The sequence below is a fragment of the Amblyomma americanum genome, chromosome 1 (assembly GCF_052857255.1).
Source record: "Amblyomma americanum isolate KBUSLIRL-KWMA chromosome 1, ASM5285725v1, whole genome shotgun sequence".
NCBI lineage: Eukaryota > Metazoa > Arthropoda > Arachnida > Ixodida > Ixodidae > Amblyomma > Amblyomma americanum.
Window position 1 is genome coordinate 261,730,892 of NC_135497.1, and position 21,383 is coordinate 261,752,274.

Genomic DNA, 21,383 nt, shown 5'->3' on the forward strand with positions numbered 1-21,383 from the left:
TCGCATGAAATCGGAGGCACTACCCTCGAATTGGGAAGACCGACTGTTGAAGCTCCAAATCTATCTCTCCCCCATCTCCTATGCCCTAACTCTTCTCTTCCGAAATAAATATTATTACTGCTACTGCTTGTATACAGGACTATCATATGTTTTCAATCAGTAAGATGTTCTAGAAATTTTCTGAGGCAGCTTTTAGGTATCATGTAGAAAAATTTCTGGCGATTGGCACCGGTAGCTCCGTCAATTCCGCGAAAAATGTACTAATTCAGACAGCCACTGCAAGCTTCTCACTCAATTACGAGCATGTATTAAGCATATACTTAAGTTTGATCACTATGAAAAATGCTATTTCTCCGGCGTTAAAATGGAGGAGTTGTTCATGGACTCCAATCTATGACTGCATAGCATCCTCAGGCAGAGCAAATGTGTATTCTTGTGTTGAGCCCGTTTCGATCGTCATTAGCGTGTCCGTTAAAGCATCTTGTTCTGGTTAAACATCTTGTTCAGTTGACAGGGAATATTTATGTCGCTGAATTTTGAGCTCTTACAACATCAAGTTCAAGGCACTGCAGCCAAACACAGATGGGACACATGCTATTTCATGCTCTAGAGTAAATAAATTTCCTCCAGCAACTCCGGGCATTAGCAAAGGCATTCCTGGCATCTACTAATCAAAAATTCCAGGGCTACGTAATACTCTCCAGCAGCAGGTTCCATCAACCTTCGGTGCTTCATTTAGGAATCTATTATGCCTCCTGCGTTCTTTCATATTGTTATCGCACTCTGTTAATTCCTGGAGCTAAAGGGCTTGTGCCGGGCAACTGACAAGCTAATCAACTCCAGGAAGGCTCTGCTTTCTCCTAGAACCCACGAGATTGATTTGCTTTTTTCCGCCATTTTCTTGCGCTCTTCACGCTTTCTGGCGCAACCGTGCTGCCACCCTACAGGGCCAGCAGAGCATCAGACTGTGACCGCGCAAGTTCAGCAATTAATCATTTCCGTTTTTCCCTGCTCAAATAAATGCGAACACACCACAAAATCATGTCCAGCATTCTCAGGCAAAAATTTCGAAACTAGGAAAATTGTAAGACCTTGTAATGGAAATATTGAAGGTAATGGTCCATTCTTTTGGTATGTAGCAAAATTTTCTTTTAAAGTGTTTTCATCAATCGCATCGAACAGTTAAGACTGCCATAGAGAAGCAATGGGGAACGCTTTTGACAATAGCAAAAATGTTAATCGAAAAAAAATATAAGGCTGCCGTCAGGTGATCTGCGGATGTATTTATTGCTGTGGTGAAATTTTGCAGTATGTAAAAAAGTTCGTTCATAATCGGTTTCCCGCTCGAAAATACGTTTGTCCAGAAATGCTGTTCATGTCGGTTCCTCTTCCACCTAAAGCAGTGACAGGAACAGTCACCACGATTGTAGAAATGAAACGGGCGCTGCAAATTGTGAACTATAATTCAGATTGAAATACTATAATTAGAACGCGCTTAGCGCACATCAGCCAGTTATATTTTCGCGATCGTAGCGACACCACGCCAAATCATTCTAACCTTCATGTGCACACAGGCAACATGGCACAAGGTAATCTAAAACAGTGTGCTTCCTTGCTCCCCGGGCCAATTAGTAATGTTAATGGTGATTAGTTTTTTTTTCCTTAATTAATAGATAACGCATACATAGGCAGTTGTGGCAAATGTTAACTTTGTTCGACTTCTACCTTCTGAAAAACACCGGTCGAACTATAGAAAATCAGCGTTGCATTGTGAGCAACACTACCCAATGCTCCATATATCACTGAACGACATGAAAGCATGCCCGTTAGCTTTCTTGCTTCTTAAGAAAGTCGGCCTTCTTCACTCAGCGTATTCTGTTACGAAAAACATTGTCCTTAGCGTAAAGTTAATACATACGTATCCTGTCCAATTTCCTTTCATTCGCTAGCAGCACCTTAATCTGGCACCATTTCATGGTCGAGCCAAGGTTTAGTATAAAGTATTATTAGAATCAGTTCAACGCTAGAGTAAGAGACCAAATATCACAAAATAAGAGAAATTCTGAGGCGTCTGGAAGGTACGAAAGTACCTACTTAACGACGTCGTCGTTTCCTCTAGGGGTCGTCTGAATCCAAAAGCAAATTTAGGCTTGGTCAATGGCGACTCCTATCGTTGGAAAGGCCCGACCAGATGTACAATCGTCTGGGAGCTGGGAGGAGTAAACCATATTTACTCGTATAAGACCCGTACTTTTTTTCCTCGAAATTTTGCCCAACTGCCGCTTGTACATGGGTCAGGCCTTCATGGATCATGGAATACTGCGCTGGTAGGGGTATGAGGACTCGCCGCGATCTATGAATGTTAAGCGCACAATGACCATTTCTGCACACATGGGCATTAACCCACAAAAGCTATCGTGTCTGGCTTCAGGTGGTTAACAGTCATTTACCGATTTTAACTGTCTCGCCAATTAAACTTAAACACAATATAAACACTCGTTAAACAATGTGCTAGACCAGTGCTCTCGCGCGGTAAATTTGTATAACCAAGATAAACCTGGCTAATTTTTTTCACCGATCTCGCGAAAAGTGAAGACAAGCGTGCTGGAGTGGGCCACCAGGAAGACGCTTGCAGTGTGGAGGCAGAACATGAGCACAAGAAGTTACTGGATGGCCCGTTAGGGAATGTGCCTGAAATTCGCGGCCGGTCGGAGGCCGGTCAGGGTGAGATGTCCGAAAGGCATGTCCACAATGGCTATGACGGTGCCTATGATAGTGGCCATGATAGTCGAGCATACCTCGTAGAAAGCAAGTACTACATGCTTTAGTGGTGCTAGTGGCCACGAAATGGACATCATACTATTGTTGATTGAAAAAAAAAAAATAGGAGCTGTTTTTATCAGAGATTTAAGGCGCTCCTTTAAAGAGGCCGTTCGAGAAGTCATGTTCACGTAAAACCGCATGGTTCTCAAAAACATTTGTTTGTTTGTATTCGCTTTTACGCTGCATTAGCGAATGCATTTACATGCGTCAGAACTGGCAACTGTCCGCAAATGGCACCTTACGACACATGGGGCATAGGGTGAAGTTAATTTTGACCTCACAGCTTTGTGCGTCAAGCGAAAACTGCAGCCCTTGCCGAAAATAAGCCCGCCGCTAAGCTCGCCGACGTATCGCACGTAAAGCTTGTCCTTGTTACACGTGGTGACTGCGCCGAGCATGTTTCTAATGAACCGATAATTTTCGAACATCAGCAGAGTACAACCTTGCAATGTGGCAATTCCATGGAATGTGAGAAGCATGAAGTGCACAATTGTGAGACGCATAAAGACATGAGTTCATTGTACTATTTGGTTAGGGGGACATTGCACTACGATATATACCTTCTTTGCTACACAAGCCATGTGTTTACGCAGCATAGTTATGGGCAGGAAGCACCATTCAGTATAATCCCATCTTAAGCCTCCACCTACAGATATACAGCCAAAACTTAGTTCTCATTCAAACACATTAACAATATAAAGCACTAGGCAGAGGCCTCCGTGAGGTGTTTTGCCGGTTGGAGTTGCATCGCAGCCGCGTTGATTCGTTTCTATTCATTGAACAGAAGGGCGTGTCATAAGAAGGCACATTGTTTCCTCGCGCACCGACTAGCCAAACCTTACGCGGTACTTTGGTGCGCAATAACGCGAAAAAATGAATAATCATTACTCCGGCTCTCTCAAGCCTGCTCCTACATGAGATGTTGAGTTGAATTGAGTTGATCTGATGTATGCTACAGGTGGGATTAGCCTTGCTTATTTTGCCGACAATTGCTCCATCGTAGCGTCACTTATATGTTAATAATGACCTAAAACCTGTCGGATCTGCCCCGCTATGCGCACAGTCACTTATAATAGTACATATTCCACTCCCGCAGTCACCATCGATGCACACATTCACTCACAGTAGAGCATAGTCCACCCCAGAAGTCACCATCTATGCACATATTCTGTCACAGTAGAACATAGTCCATTGCAGTGCTACCATCCATGCACACATTAACTCATAGCATAACATAGTCCACTTCAGAGGACACCATCTACACACACATTCCATCACAGTAGACCATAATTCGTTCCTGCTCTCACCGTTTAGAGATATTAGAGACAAGATCAGTGTCCTGCAGAAATGCTAAAAGAAGGCGTGCAGCCTCCCTTCTGCATGTCTGAAGTAACACGGCGGTTTGGGCTAGTTGGTTACTATTCATAATGCAGACAAGTTTCGCAGCATGAATAAAACGCATACAAAAGACAAAGAACAAACAAGACAGGACTGTTCTGTCTGTCTGGTCTCCATGTCTGGTTTCCACTCGGGTAGACATGCCCTGAACTGCACTGTGAAGGGCTCCTCTCTTCTTGAAGGAAGCGAACATCACGCACCTTTCCGCGTTGTACTCTGGGCAGTACATAATAGAATGTTCTTTATCCCCGCACACACCACATAAAGAACATAGTGGAGACGATGCCATGTTCGTCTTATGCATCCAGGCAGGAGTACGAGCAGAGCCCGTGATTCGATGTAGTAGAGTGGCTTGGGATCTTCTGAGTCCCTTGGTCACACATGGCTTGTAGGGCGCACTCCACAGGGTACTAAAATGATCGAGCACCGTTTCTCTGAAGAGTCTTTTTTTCGTCTTGAGGTGCTTTTTTGATGAATTTCTTGACAGAGCTTCATGAGCGAAACCGTCTGCCACCTCACTGCCTCTGACTCCTATGTGAGAGGGCACCCATTGGAAATATAAAGTAAAACTTCTGCTATGCAGATTCTGCACCAAGCGTAGAGAGCTCATAGACAAGGCATCAGTAAGGGAAACCGCGCTCTAACCTCTGAGTGGCATATTTTGAATCAGTTAGGATGACAACAGGTTGAGCCGGACAAGATCCAGACGTACGTAAAGCGACCTGAATAGCAACACTTTCGGCCGTTGTGGAGGATACGACCGCAGTAAAGTGTACAGACCACTTTCAGTTCAAATAAGGAGTGTAAAAAGCCGCTGCGCTAGCTTGTTTGACCTTGTCCACAGAACCAACCGTGAAAATTTGAAGATGGCGGACATGCTCTTTTTCCAAATGTTCAAGTACGAGCGAACGCGTTTCTGCCAAAGGAGAGCTGCGCTTGCGCTCACATGGGAAATTGGGACCCCACAGGCGAGGGTCGGAAAAGACCAGGGGGATTTCGACCGTTTCCTTTGCCTTCGAACATAAAGGCCTAAAGAACTAAGGGTATTAAGTGCCAAGTAGGCGTTCAACTCATATCTCTTGGAGAGCCGCTGGAGAAGAGATTGCCCAGCTACCGTCTCTCCTAGGCGGCCCAGATGCATTAGTAGTCTCTGAGAAGCGACAAGGCTAAAAGGTTTCGATAGAGACTCGTGAAGTACTGCCTGGTTAGCAGCCGCCTGAGGAACTCCAATGGCTCCTCTTAGGCCCTTTCTATGGAAAACTTCGAGACGTTCAAGCTTTGATGCCGAGGGGGAAACTAAAGGTAATTGATATATTATACGACTGACCACCAGCGCTTCATGAAGTCTGTCCATTGAAGAAGGATGGTTTCCCCATTGCTCACTTGCAATTCTACGGATCACATTGAGACGCGAAGATAGAGATGAGACAGTCACGTCGACAGCTTTTCGCCGCTGTAGACGGGTGTCAATAATGACGCCCAAAAAACGCGTGTGATTTAATTGGCGGATGCAAGAGTGACCAACATCAGCAGCCGCAGCAGCAGCAGCAGCCTGACTACACCCGCTGCAGGGCAAAGGCTTCTTCTATGTCTCTCGAATTAACCCTGTCCTTTGCCAGCTGCGCCCACCTTATGCCTGCAAACTTCTTAATCTCAACCGCCCACCTAACCTTCTGCCGCCCCTGCTACGCTTGCCTCCTCTTGGAATCTACTCCCTTACCCTTAAGGACCAGCGGTTATCTTGCCTTCGCAGTACATGCCCTGCCCAAGCACATTTCTTCCTCTGACCAAGGTCTATCTTAAACCATGCTTAACGTTTTCCTACACCTGGAAACAGAACAAAACCGGGTTTTCCCACTGATAGAGAAAATACCACACCTTGAAGGTAAGCTTGTGCCGGAAGCAGAGTCTGTCAAGCTATAAGGGCTAATCGCTTGTGTTGGTAGCCATTAATCCAAATACAAATGTCGTCAGCATATATTCACATACGCACTTGCCTACAATGTTTTTGCAGTGAATCGGGAAGGCCAGCCATTACGACCTTAAAGAGCGTAGGGAAAAGGACACTTCCTTGAGACATACCTCCTGATAGAACTCCTTCGGTGCTTAAGGTACTTCCTAACCGTACACGAACCGCACGATCACTGATAAACGTGTAAATGAATTTAAACATATGGCCCTGTATGCCCATGCCTTGCAAACTGTTCAGAATTTATCTCTGAAGCACGTTGTCATAAGCTTTTGCTACCCCAGAAAAAAAATGGCTAAGGTGAAGCATGAGATGTTCTCAATATGGACTACACAGGAATAACTGCTGCCTCCGGTTCTGTTACATGGAGACATCATGGAGACATTGTGCACAAGCCTTAACCCACTATTTCTGCTTCAAGAAAACGCATTTCTAGAATAGATCCCCAGAGCATACTATATATACGCAAAATAATCACAGTCGCTCAGGATGTGAAATTACAGCTTGGCTTGAGCGACGAAACTTCGAGTACGGGCCGTACTACAGGCACAGATGGAACTAAAAGGCACTTCAAACGGCATTCACTAAAACATTTATATATTTCTTAGGTTTTGATCCTAGAGAACGTGGATCAAAACCCGAGAAGCACAAAAAGGCTTGAATTTTCATTTAGTGCTAAAGCCTTCAAACAGCTTGTGGTATTTCAAAGAACAGATTATTGTACCGCTAATTTCCCGTGCAATCTACCGCCCATGTAGCCAAAGTTTCTCATGATGGCATGAAGAGCAGCTTATTGCTGTTCTGTATTAGGTTTATGTAAGAGCATTGCTTTCACGGGCACTTTTAAAAGAAACACAGGTGTTCGGCTGCTTACCATTTGATGTAAAACCAATAAAACGCGTAATCAAAAAAAATTCAGTGTTTTTTTAACTCTCCTTGGCGCTCCTCAAAGCGGCAATGCGCTTTGCTGTTGTATTTCGAGAGGAGTGTGTAAATGCGGCTTTCCGAGACGGCTACGTTTGCCGCCGGCGGGCGCTATGTGGAGGAATGCTCCTACGCTATTGCGCATAGCGAGGGGCTCGCATTTGTATTTCAACAGACCAGCTCGAAACACAAGTATCGAAACGACAGGAGGCATGAAGTCTAATAGCTGCCACCTGTAGCTAACGTCTCGCATGTGAGACAGACATCTTAAAAGCTCTCGAATGCAACGATACATGGCAAGCAGAAGTGATCGCGGGCGCTAATTGTCGATACATGGAGGTGCAAGCAGCCGAGAACGCCTTCCCAGTGGCTCCAAATCACTCAGGTTGGCTGCGGAGTCTGTAGCCAGCTTCAAGAAATGGCGATGGGTGTTTTCCCTTCCATGGCCTAGTGCAGTCTATTTCAGCCACCAGGCGCCTTAAATTGGCGACACATTTCATTTTTTCTATTTATCATATTCTCTCACAACTGCTCATTGTAGTTTTTAGGTTCGAATTGGCCTGAAACACAGTACAGAAAAAAAGAAGGATATACAACCTGATATACACAGAAACACGCATTAGAACCCAGCCACTGTTTAGTTCACTTTTTACTCACTTATACATCAGTCTCCTACAGCAACAATACTCGTATTAAAGATACATAGATGCTGCGTGATTACCTTTCCTACCCAGCGTTGCACAGGTCGTTCCGATACGAAAGGGAGACTTGGTTTCAGTGGCTGTTGGCTTTCTTCTAGAGGAAAACTAACTGGAAAAGAATAAAAGTTTGCTTGTCACGCATAATTATGGAGCACTCATCTATTGAATGCTCAAACCCTGTTCTCTTTCATATTGGAGGGACCTGCGCATGCTTAACGCACCACATGTGGAAATCCCTGCTTTGACCATTGCGCACACTTTACAAAACTCGGACGGCTACATGAGTGTCCAAGCAGTAGAGGGGTGTAAGAGAAAGCACCTTTTCTGGCAGCACTTAAGTCACCGCACTGCAGCACGAAGAGTGTGCTGCTGTTATTCTAAATGGTATCGCCATCGAAAGGTCTTGTCCGACGTAAATAAAAACATGTAGCACGAACATTAGAAATTTTAAGCGCATTTCCAACGTAGACATCCATTCTTGAGGGTAGCGGCGCAAAAGACGGGGACGAAAGTAAGAACACAGGATGAGCGCTGACTGACAACTTCAGTTGTGAGTCAGCGCTCGTACCCGTCTTTTGCCTTGCTGCCCTCAAGAATATATTACCTGCTCGCTTGTTTAGCAATTGTATTGTAGACATCCAAAAAACCTATATTACCTAGACAAATTTTTTTTAAGTTAGGCACCCGTATAAAATCACAGCTGAGGAAGGATAGCCTGGCTGACATTTGAAATTTGTCTGCTACATCCGCCGCGGTGGCTCAGTGGTTAGGGCGCTCGGCTACCGATCCGGAGTACCGGGTTCGAACCCGACCGCGGCGGCTGCGTTTTTATGGAGGAAAAACGCTAAGGCGCCCGTGTGCTGTGCGATGTCAGTGCATGTTAAAGATCCTCAGTTTATCGAAATTATTCCGGAGCCCTCCACTACGGTCCCTCTTTCTTCCTTTCTTCTCTCAGTCTCTCTTTTATCCCTTCCCTTACGGCGCGGTTCAGCTGTCCACCGAGATGTGAGGCAGACACTGCGCCATTTCCTTTCCCCAAAAACCAATTTTATGCTACAGTGGCGGTACAAGCGCTGCTCAGAGAAAAACGCTGGGTTTCACCCTAGCCTGTTTTTGACCCACCTTTCCCAACCTGGCACAGCAGTGTTGTTGAACGTGAAATCTTTAATGCATGCATAAATAGATGCGGCACTGACATCATTTAAACAATGAACGCCCCTTCCTCTCGAATAATAAAGGCCCAGAAGAGCGTGACGTGTCTGATCCCGGACAGAAAAAGTGACGAGGACGTAAATGGGTCTGTTGCACAGTTAGGGTGCATCTAATTCCATGTCTTCCTTCCTTCTATCGTGGACTCTCGCTGATTGTTGCAAGGCGCGAAGTAAAGGCCGCTGGAGACTTTCAACATCTCCCGAGCGCTGGCACTCAAGCTTGGCACCTAGTTTTTCTTAGTTATTCGGCAGAACGTATACTTGCCACCGGCGGTAAAAACGCGCATATAAAGCGGAAGTGACAACCTGGGTATTTTCTAGTTGACAGTACACCATCCTCGCCGCATTCTTTCAGGAACAATCCTGATTTGCTCGACATGCTCATCGCAACTCAGCGAAACAACGGCAACGTCATCAACTGCTATTCTTGCCATAGCAAATATCTACTCCACGGCGTAAGACGGTTCAAAAAAGAAAGGCTAGTTATTTGTCCTGAGATACGTGCGAACAGATCCAAAGATCCATTCTTTTTGATCAAGCACGCACATCACAACAGAAACGGCGAAGCAGCTCGGACAGCAGCTGGCGCGCCGTCAAATAGCCGTGTCGCGCGAAGGACGCGTACAGCGGCTTTCTGTCCCACTCGGCCAGAGGCCTGTCTCTGGTGTCCCGCTCTTCCACCTTGATCCCCCTCTTCGGACAGGGGGTGAATGGGCACGTGACCGGTGTCGCAATAGGCGCCTGTCAGCGCTGGGGTTTCAGGCGGCGAAGAGAGTAGCGAAGCGAGGAGGTCCTGTCTTTCCACCCCGCACTTGGGCCGATATGGCCCGCCAGACGAATGACAGCGAGAAGTTATTTGAGTTCCCGTCGGAGCCGGGTTATTTCTAACTCATGCGTGTCGCTGCCAGCGAATGCTGGTACTCCGAAACTGCCGCCTAGTGTTTTTTGGGGAAGCGTCATTCATAGAATCGGCATTCGATCAGAATTCAGGCGCGCTGAGTTGTATGTTCATTGTGTTTTCTTTTATTACCGTAGCTATGAATTTGGAAGCTATGCTGGCATCATTAAGTAGCGCCGGCTGACAGCATGTTTGTTTTGCAGCGGTCAGAACATAATCATTTCAATTTGTGTCTGTTTTCTTTTTCCTTCCTCTTCTCCAGTTATAGCATCTTCGACATATCCATAATTGCGAACGTTTCATAACGTGTCGAAAACACGGGACGGGAAAGAAACGGCTCGGATTATCCACTGGCACAACCGAGGAAGCTGCAGCAACACTTATGCTAGCCCCAAACTATGGTGCAAGCCCGAAGGTATCCGAGTACAGTCGTGAGCAGTGTGAGAGGGAACAGACTTTGAGCATTCATTTATTGACTACTCTGCAGTTATGTGCGACAAGAAAAGCTTTTTCTGTTTTCTGAATAATTTTCCTTTTGGCGTATATTATACAAAAGTCACCTTGAAATTCGGTGAAGAAATAAGCAAAACATTTGCAGTTTTGTGAAAAAATTTTGTTCCCTCTCATATTGCTCCCTACTGTACGATTGCGGCGGCGCTTTGAAGAGAAAACAAGTTTTTGTCGCGAAGATCGTTACCCTCGAGAATACAGTGGTCAGGGTGGCTATTGGCGATTTTCTGAAGCGGGCATCGCACTACGCTGACGCTGTGAACCACTGAAAGGAATTTCCGTGAAGGTGACTGTGTGTTGCGCTGAGCACCGTGGACCACACTGCAGAGAATAGCAAAGAATCAACACCGTGAGAAAAACAGGTATCAAGGTTGTTTGCTCCTCGTGAGTTCCTCCAAAAACACATCTTTGTCTCCTGGCTTCCGCAGATGACTCGGCTGCTGCCCATTGCTCATCTACTGATGAAGTTCTGGCAGCGCCCACGCGGGAGCGGCGGGCGGGAATTAAGAACGTGACATGTACGCGACAGAGTGACGTGCGATTGTTGCTGCGGCTGCGTGCGCTCTTCAACAAGCTGGTTATCGCTTGCAGCGCGAGGCGAGCCAGAATTCTTTCCGCAGCTGCGCCGGCGAGAATGGCATTCTCGGACGTCCAAATATTGACTGGCACGGCTATTGCTCATGACGAACCGCAATTTCTAATTTTAAGCGGTTGTCTAACTGAAAGGTGTTAAAAGTTAACAATCCTTTTTTTAACGATCCAGTTTGCTACTGAGCATGTATTATGTATTCCCTGCCACTATAGTGCTGAATAAAACTTCGTTATAAGTAAAAAAGACTGTAAATATTGATAAGTTTTCGGTGAATCAGACCGTAGAAGTCAAGCCACATCCGCAGCGGTAGCCAAGTGGTTGAGCATCCGCCTTAGCATGCGGGAAGTCTGGGGTTCGATCCCCAGTGCCGCCGGGTACCCACCGGTAATACATTGGGTACACGCTTTCTCCGGCTTGGTGCTCGGCTTCTTTAGGGTGAAATGCTTGGAAAATTTGTCTTCAACCCCAACTTGAGTAGTCGAAAACACTTTGTGTCATGGCGCTCTTTGGCCACTGACGTCCTTGCGCAATAAAAATCTATAATATACATCAGAAGTCAAGCCACTGTTTTCTGCTCGTAATTTGCCCTCGCGGCATTATCTTTTATTTGGCGCCGAGCCATCATTTGCAGTCTTCGTTCCATGGCTATAGTGTTTTGCAGCAAAGCCCGAGCTCGCGAGTTCGGCATAAACTGCGGCGGGTGAATGTCGACCTAGGTGCAATGCGATGATATAAGTGCACATTAAAAAAAAATCCAAGTGGTCAAAAGTAATCCAAAGCCCTTCATTACGCCGCTCCTCTCTGCCGGGGTGTAGATATTTAAAATTTATTATTTTTTAGTCTTGCTGTGGAAGCTTGGGCTAGTTACACTCGGTTTTGACTTTCATAAACGAACATTGGTGCTGATAATGATACTATACCCGCTGACAGCTTTTTGTGGTTATGAGGGCGAGGCGCAAGGCTTTCACAAGCGCTCCCTCACCACTCTGCCACGAGGGAGAGAGATAGGTGTTTCAGCTGGCGGCGTGCGCCCGTAGCTTCCGCTGCATAGCCACAAGAAGATATTCCCGAGTGTAGCCCTAAAGCGCTTCCGGTATCAATGGCGCGGCGTTTTTAAAAGCTTTGAGGCCGGTGCAGATGACGCATGTCGAGCTGGTTTTGATAAGGCAGCTTGGGAAGCGAAGCATTTCGCGCAGCGTTTCATAAGGCGCCGGTGGAGGTGACGCGCATGCTTTCGATGCTCCTCTTTTTCCCTCGGGTTACTGCTTGCTCGAAAAACCCGCCCGTCCAAATCCTTCAAGTAGGAAGTGTTCTGGAGCTAAATCGCAGTGTTGCCAGAACAAAAAACGCTCAACAAAATCGTGCATAGGTGTAACACTATACTTTTAGGCAGCTATTTGCAGTGGTGCAGCCGCGAAGTTTTGACGGAAAATTTTCGGTGACTTTTTTGTGTTTTTCGCTACTTGCATCTTGCAGTTCGCAGAAATCAACACTAATTGTGGATTTTTGCGTGGCATTACTCGGTTCATGATGACCAAGCTCAACTTTAGCTTATTTTTTGACGAGTACAATGGTTGCACGAGATATGGTGAGGGAAATAGGATACAAGTAAGCTGAATCAAAGCAGTTTGAGTGACCTCGTCTCCCCGCACAACGTGGCAGCGTACACGGCAGTCAGAAAGCACGGCACGAATATTAAAAGGGAGAATAACAAAACGCAATAATTTGATACCTGAAATAATATGCACGTTGAAACGAAGAATAACAAGCAACAGCACTTTTGTGCAGTTACAGTTAGACAGGAAAGAATAAACATATACAACTGAAGAATAACAAAGAATAACACTTTTGTATAATTACAGCTAGACCGTAGTGTGCGCGTTAGTAAAGTCAAAATTTATTTCTTCGGGAGAATGCGCGGTTGTTCTTCGGTTAGCCGATTTTTGTTCAGTATACGTGGGCGGCTGTATATCAACATCTGAAAACAGTAGTAGGTACGTGATCGTGGAACGTGCCATTGTTCATGATGGTGTGTGGAATGAGATGACATGTTAATCTGTACGTTGTCCGCGGCCCGTAGTATTCTAATATTCTTACGTATTTTGGGTTTTAGGGACGCTCAGAGCTGATGCTCATAGCGAGAAGAAAATTCTGCAACTATGAACTTGCAGAATGCATCGGCGGCACGGGCACTCTACGGCAAATATGGTACTGCCCGCATTGAATTTTTCAGTAGCGTAACTAACTTACTGATTAGCTTCCTATTGCATTTACCTCAAACCAAGTGCAAATGAGATGCGAAAAGTGTTCCGTAGGGCATTAAGCCCTGCAATAAACCTGCATATTTTTGTTTTATTTCAATTTACTGCGTCGTCTACAACAGGTTTTTCTTTCTTCCGCTTCCGTCTTCTGTGCATCCGGGCGAATTTTCTGCCTTAAATTCTCGCGGCAATCTCCTCTGATTGCCTAATTCGGCCGTCGTGAGAAGAATTTTTCCGCGCATTTCACGGCCCCGGTTCTCCCGGCACAATTCATTTCAGCCGATGCCGGGAGGAGTTCCAGGCTTACCCGGCTCTTACCAGTGATCGTGGTACAGCATCAGCGTAGTCCCTGTGTTATTTCTTGGGGGTGCCCTTGGCTATATACTGAGAACTTCGGGGTGTTAAACCCGACCCACGCGGCTCGACACAGCCGAAAGCGGACGCTTGTGAAACAATGGTTTGTGCCTAGTTCGACTTAGCAACATTCGGGTCGTTTTATGCAATAACAAAAAATAACTGGAAGGTTAAAGTGCTGATTGGGAGGCGAGAATGAGAGAAGGCTGACAAATTGAGGGTGAGGGGCAAGGGAGAGCCAGGGAATTTTTACAAAATGAGACTGAGGCAAACCCAACGATTTTAATGGTGATGGTGAGGGAACAAAGAGAACAATTAGGGTTTTTTGTTCACCTCTTGTCGGGCAGTGCATTTTGAACCAAAAAAAGGCGGCGGTTTCGAAAAGTTCATTTCAATTGCTTCATAGAAAGAATATGCTAGTGTCGTCGGCATAAGCAACAAAATTTATTGGTTGTCTAAAGTTTAAAGGTCGTTAAAGTAAACACTGGAAAACAGAAGAGCCCAGGACACTCTCTTAAGGTACGCAATGCTCTTTTTTTTTGTTCCCAAAACATTCCATTTACAATTCATGTTATTTGGCGTCGGTTAGGGTGAAACAGCTTTAAACTAGGCTTTAAGCAACAACGCGAGCAGCCTACCAAGGTATTTTTAATAGGAAAATTTCAGAAGAAAAGTTGCCCGGGACGCATAATATTATTCGCTTTATCAGCGCAGATTAGAGGCGGTAACCTGAGATTTTCAAACTACGTGTACTTACGCACAGAATTGGGGCCATAACTGCCATAACACTGTTCCTGCGCAAACCCTAACATTGTTGTGAGAACCTGGTTTCTGTCGTTATCACCATTCGCTCTCCTATCAGATTAGCCGAGATTCGCAGCGTTCGCGCTCTTTTCTCCAAAAACCATTTGGCACAATCATTCTTCCATTTCCTACGCAGGGAAAGCTCCACTTTCCATGCCATTGTTACGCAACTACGCTAAGCAGAGAGCATAGCCGTGGGCTTGGTGCACTCACATGACATTCCGCGGTCACCGTCCGCAAGCGGCCACTCGCGACCAGCTGACTTCTTTGCGTCCAAATGAGTTTCCGTGCCGTCCGTGAATGCGTGCAGACGACGAACCTCTTTCGTACCGCTGGCTTGAGACCCCCGAAGCAAACAAGGGAATATTCTCCTTTCCTCTGAAGCGTTGAAATTCGAATCATTTGCTATATGCGGAGAGTACCGAGCGTAACAGTTTTTCAATAGGACAGAAGAACTTTTCTCGTCAATCCCTTTTTGCTGCCTATAATCCATCAAGTGCGTAATCAAACACAGTATAGAGCCATCAGAAACGGCGTTGACCTCTAGACCTCTCTTTTCTCACTCAGGTAAGGTAAGCTAAAATGGCGTAATCGTCACAAGGACCTCCCCGCAGACACCGTGGATGATTGCATGCCTCCGAGATTGTTTGTCGGTAAGGCACGATACATCTTCATCGGGTCAAGCCAACAGCTTTCAGAAGGGAATAGCACCCACCTTAAAAACAATTTAAGCCTTTTTTTTTCTTCTCTTTAACGTTGGGTACTTCTCTCCTTCACAGCACTTTGCACGCGAGAAAATCGCGCGCAGTTGACTCAAACACTCATTAATCTTCCTTCAAAGCTCATTTTTGAGAAAAAGAGGCCGCCTGAGAGAACGGCAATGCCCGAACATTGCGCAAAAGCAACACAAAGAGATTTGGACATTCCTACCGAGGCCAGGACTTTGCGCTCTAGACCTCCGTGACAACTTTACTTTTCCCTTGGTTTTCTTGCTCTTATGAAGAACGTGCATTATTCAGGCATAATGCGTTTTCAAGACTTTTAGCGACATTTTCCTTAGTAAGGAAAACATACAATTGACGGTTTTCTGTACCGTTCCAATTCAAAGTTCAGAGCAAGCCGCAGTATAATAATTGTATAGACCCTGTACACAACTCCAAATGTCAGCTTTTCCACACAGCGAAAAAACCCTTTATTATAGCGACGCAACCGGGCCTATGGGGAAAGCTTGGATGCAACAACGAAGATTTCTATTCTGAGCCTCGTGTCATGCGCGCACCTGGAGAGCAGCAACTATGCACAGTTGCGTTTCACTCTTCCTTCGCGATTGCTTCTCTGGGCAGGTTAACTACACCTGTGAAGCAGTGCTGTGGCAGAGCAGCGCTTGATACATTTATCGCGAAAGAAACAAAAGGCAGAAGCGAGCAGGAAAGGCTCGCGGCATTATTCTGACGATTGATGTCGCCAGCGTGGCACCCGAATCTTACCGCCCAAACCTGGTCGCGTTCAATTGTGAAGAATTTTTTTTCCGCAAAGAAGCTGACTTCCAGAATTTTGCAAAGGGTCCGTTACGCTGATGGTCTCAGCGAAAAGTAACGCAGAAGCCTGGAATGAAATTTGCTACTGGAGGGAAAGCAGAGCAAGGTTCGAAACGGCAGGCAACGCACCGCTGTCGTGCACGATGGGCGTCGCTGCTAGATGGGCTGACACAAGCGGTTTGGGGGGGGGGGGGGGGGGGGGGCAGTTTCACACCTAGTCGGCACTCGTTCAACGACGTGGACGGGCGAGACTACTACACAGGTTTCACTACAGGACAGTTTCCACAACGTGTGGCGCATCGCCGCTGCATGCTATGCAGGATTGATCGACAACTTCGAGATGTGCCCAGCCGTGCAGAGAGACCAGCTGGGAACATCTTATGGTTCGGCCTACTTCCGGAGCGGGGAGACAACCCGATATTTCTTTCAGGATGCGGCTTCGCAAGGAGATTGCAATCGCTGCCACGGAAAGCAAACTTGGATTGTACGCACTTCTATTATTCCTGTCGGAAGACACAAATAAGAAGGAAACGGAGTGACATTCGACAGTCCGCTCTCTGACTTGCTACGGCCGCCCGACCGGTCTCTGAGCTGCTTCCTGTTTACCCAAGCGCTGACAAATCGCCGCTTCTCTTTCCTCAGTCCCTCGGCTTCTGTTCCATTCTCGTTAGGGGTGTTTTTGTTGGGGCACAAGAAAGGTATGCGATCGGATCAATAGCCGTGCCAGAAAGTACCCTCCTGCGAAGGAGCAGCATTAGCGGCTAGGCTCTGGAACCCTGCTGGCACTCCTTCCACCTTTTCCTCAAGTTGTTCCTTTCGTATTCTCGTTATTATTCTTTTGTTCCTCTGTACGTACGCTTGCGCGTGTGCGTGCGTGCGGGCGCGCGCGCGCATTTCGTATTGGGGTTTTTGTACCGTGTTCAATCACACTGATCGTACGCTTTTTTGTGACTGCTTGAAGTGCACTGGAATGTTAACTGAAAAACGCTTCCTGCTGCAGATTTAAATGCCACCATATGTGCCCTCCAGCGAGTCTTTGACATCATGAAAGGTGCACACCAGAAGTTTTTAGTCTGCAAGGACGCCAGCAAAGAGCTGAAGGACTACCTCACATTATAACCACTTTCCCGCCAGCCCATTAAAAAGACCTGCCGGTTTGTACAGCGCTGGATCTTCTTGGGGGCCGTGATACTTACATTTAGGCACGTAGCCTGGGGTTAAGGGAAAGAAACTCCTTTCACGCGCATAAAACAAAGCAAGCAGTAACCAGGAAAACCTAGGAAAAAAAATGCATTTAATGTTGTCTTCTATGCGATTACGTGCCTGAAATCAAAGGGGATGACAAAAAAAAGCATGCTGCTGGCACGAATCTATCCCGTGGGTTGCTCATGTTATCTGCGGAACTCCTTAACATAAGGTGCGGCAGCTGCCGTTTCGCTACAGCTTTTTACTTGAGCACGTTCCAGGCGAGCTCTGACCTTTGAATGCGTGTCTTCTGTAGTCTTTTGATTTCATGGCCCGTCTAGAGCTACAAAGAAAGAATTATCTTGAGCAGAGCGGTGCATTTCTCACTATGGCTAATTTTGGCGCTGAATATGAAGCACGCGCATTTTCGCACTGACGCTAAAATTTTTGGCAAAATATTTTTACACTGACGTTACAGCGACTATCAAAATGGCGGACTGTCAAGAAATATCCCTGTGGTGCACGAAGCGGCGAACAGTTAGTCACTATTCAGTATGAGTCCCCATAACCTTCCCGGGGAAAGCACAAACCACTTAAATTTTTCTTATTCCGCTAATGGTACACCCTCGAAAGCTACGCCAAGGTACACATACCTTGGCGTAACCATCGTCAAGCCTGACCTGGAACACTCACATTAAAATTATAATTACGAAAGCTTCGAAAAAGTTGTGTCTTTTTCCTGGAGCAGCGTTACAGTACGCTGACGAAATAAGACCCATACAATATAGGGTACACACCCTCTAACGAGTGTCCAGAAAAAGGCACTACGCAACATTAAACGCCATTGAGGCACCCTAAATGGCTTATGTAAAGCTATGCGCATGCCATAAGCAGATGCTCAAGTAAGTATTTCAATAACAATGCTTTACTGCTATATCTAGTCATAGCACGTGGGAAGATTTAATTGTGGTAGTTTATTAATGGATATTTTATCAGCTACTCTGCGTATTAATTATCGTGATTTGTTTGTGTAGACTGCACTGATCTTGTGCGAAACATGCGCATATTCTGAGGTGACTCAGGGCTTATAGTGCTCGGCTGCTGACCCCAAACACGCTGGTTCAATCCTGGCAGCGGCCGTCACACTTCGATGAAGCCGAAGTGCGAGAGGCCCGTGTACTGTGCGATGTCCGTCCACGTTGAAGAACCTCAGCTGGTCGAAGTTATCCGGAGCCCTCCACTACGGTGTCCCTCATAGCCTGTGTCGCTTTGGGACGTTAAATGCCATAGAACCGAAAGCGAACCGCGCACTTTGGAATATTGGCTACTGAGACGCTGCTGCATGTGCGTCACAAGACTGCGCTAAATTCGCACAAATGCAGACATTACTGCATGGCTTTAAACGTTGAAACTCTTAAAAACCGGGGCTTTCTGCATCCGCGACCAGAAATTATATTCGTTGCTGCAAGCTACGGTTGCTGCCCTGTGTCTCTCAACATGCATGACAAGAAAAAGTTTTTTTTTAAGAAACACACGCTTCACACATACAATCTTTTTCTTTTGAAAAAATTTAGTAGTTGTTCTGTCCAATATCTACGCATATTTTCGGCGTGGTAAGATGATATTCTCATCCAAGGAGCTGCCGCTTAAAATAGCCAGTTTTCTTCTTCCCCCCTCCCTTTTTTTTTACAAGCCATGCGCTTGAAGTCATCACACCGAAAAATTCTGGACAAAATTATTTTTTGAGGGAGAAACTGTTTACGAGCGTAGTTTTTTCACATACTGTAAGATTTCACTACAACAATCAATATACCCGCCGATCACCCGACGACAGTCTTGTATTTTTTTCTATTAATGTTTTTTTGCTATTGTCAAAAGCGTTCCCTATTGGCTATCTATGGCAGTCTTAACTCTTCGGTACGATCAATGTAAACACTTTAAAAGAAAGATATTGCTACATATCAGAGCAATGGGCATTTACCTTCAATGTTTCCATAACAATGTCTTATAAATTTCCAATTTTCAAATTTTTTGTCCGCGACTATTGGACATGGTAGGTCAGGCGTGGTGCTGCAAGTGCCGTAAGTGGAAAAGGCACAACATGCGGCATTCCAGGAAGACGGCGATGCGGCCAAATTAATGGCTCAAGTTATTCCGTTGCCTGAGGTTCGCTGCTGTCGGCCACCGTGCCGTCGACTGAAGCATACATGTTGTGGTACCACCGCGCTTTCATTGCTTCGAGCCTTGCTTCTAGCTGTGGCGTTACTGGCCTAGCCAGCGACGCTAGACTGCATTCCAGAGATGCCAGCCGTACGGAACGCTCTTACACTCATGAGCCGCCGTTGAAGCTGGTTACGACGGGCTGCTATCCGGCACACGACGAGCCATAATCCCGAATCCCGATAGAGGCTCATGCGGGAGCGTCAGGAAGCCAAGAACAAAACTGATTGCGAGGCGTATAGTCAGCGCAGAACACGGAGTAGTACACACTTTGTCAATATATACAGACCACCGAGTTTGCTCCTGAGCCATTTTGTGTGACCCGTTTCACGTCGCCGGCGTTCCAAATCTGCCGAAGGTAAGCAGAACTCTCGCGCTCACCGCTCCGAAGCTTAGGACTTGCGGCACCGCCTCGAGGGTTCCACTACACGATGTAGAAAAAAAATTGCTTTGGCTGCGCATTTTTGACAGAGGACGTACATATGCAGGGCGCTCCAAAGCGCTAGGTCGTGCTAGCGAATCTCTTAGGAGAACGCAGGTAAGCTTTAATTTGTTGTTCCTGCGGTTTTAGTCGAGGGCACCGTTCGCTGTGATGCCTTTACTCGCTTTCTTGCGTGACGTAGCACGGCTTTTGAAGCGTGACGGCAGCGCTGGGAAGTCACGCTCAAAGTGTCTTGCGAGCACAATCAATACGAGCTTATGCACAGACGACATGCGGCGTTTCTATTGACTGGCAGCGAAGCAGTTTTTTTTTCTTTTTTTCCCGGTTCATGGCTTTTGTTCCGTTTCTTTCGTTCGGTTACAACCACACGCAGCAGGCACTCGAGGCTGGCTGAAGCAAACACGTTGAGCCAAAGAGAAACAAAAGCAATGAAGTTCAGAATTTTCGCTGGTGACCTGTGGCGCCAGCAGGTATTTGTCATGCCTTATGATTACGCATATTATTATTCGGAGGTCACTATATACATCTCACTCTCTCGGAAAATTTTCATCGAAGCTGAGCCAGGCCGACTATTCTTATCGAAATCGTGCTTTACTGCAAAAAATTGTGCGGCGACTTGCCACGTGCACCTCACGTTTCCTCTATTGTATCAGTTAAGGAGCCACGCTTCTCTTAAAATACAATAGTCTGCGGCTGTTTGTTCACCCAAAACTACGAAGGGCTAAAAGGGTGAGAGCCATTAATCGTTTTCGAGAGGAATGCTTTGTCAGAACCATTCGGCATTTTGGCGACAAAATATTAAGGGATTAATCGTTAGGCCCCAGGCAACTGTAGCAAAGAGATCCAACAGTTCGTGCATTAAAGCGGCGAATAAAAAAAAAATAACAGGGCACGAGCCAGGAATCGGACCGTCGATACATGGATTGCGAGCCTGGCGCACTGCCGACTACGCCTCGATCATTTTATTTTGTTTATTATTATTGGTATTACTCTATTGCAGTCAACAACATAACCTTTACAAAATGTGTCCAGGTGCTCGCCAAAGTTTTCTGAACAAGGAAGCTAGAAAAACCTTGATCGCTTCGCTGTCTAAAAATGCCGCCACCAAGAATAGACGTCTCCCTGTTTGCAAACAGTGTGACGTCGAGGAAGCACGCGGCAACGCAGTGCTGAACCCCTTAGCGATTGGCAACTGGAAAAATAATTTCAACTGTCCTGCAAATGTGCAGTTGAGATATATTTTCGCGTGCCCGGTTAGAACAAGCCCGACCCGTGCAGTGCGCAGGCACTGAAATCCATTGGACCTCGCAATGGAAGGGCATGTTGGCTAAGTGGTTATAGGAGACCACGGCACCGGCTGCTGCATTCTAGAGGGCCTTAAAAAAGGTGACTGCAGAGCCCTGCAAAGTGCACGTGAGCGCTCGTGACCAATTTCACGCAAGTGCGGGTATTTCTAGTTTGTCGCGTTTAGGTGACGTTATTCCTCAAAAACACGTGACCTCATTGCCAGAAGGTGTACCATCCAGGGTAAGTGCAGTGCGGAACTACCAATG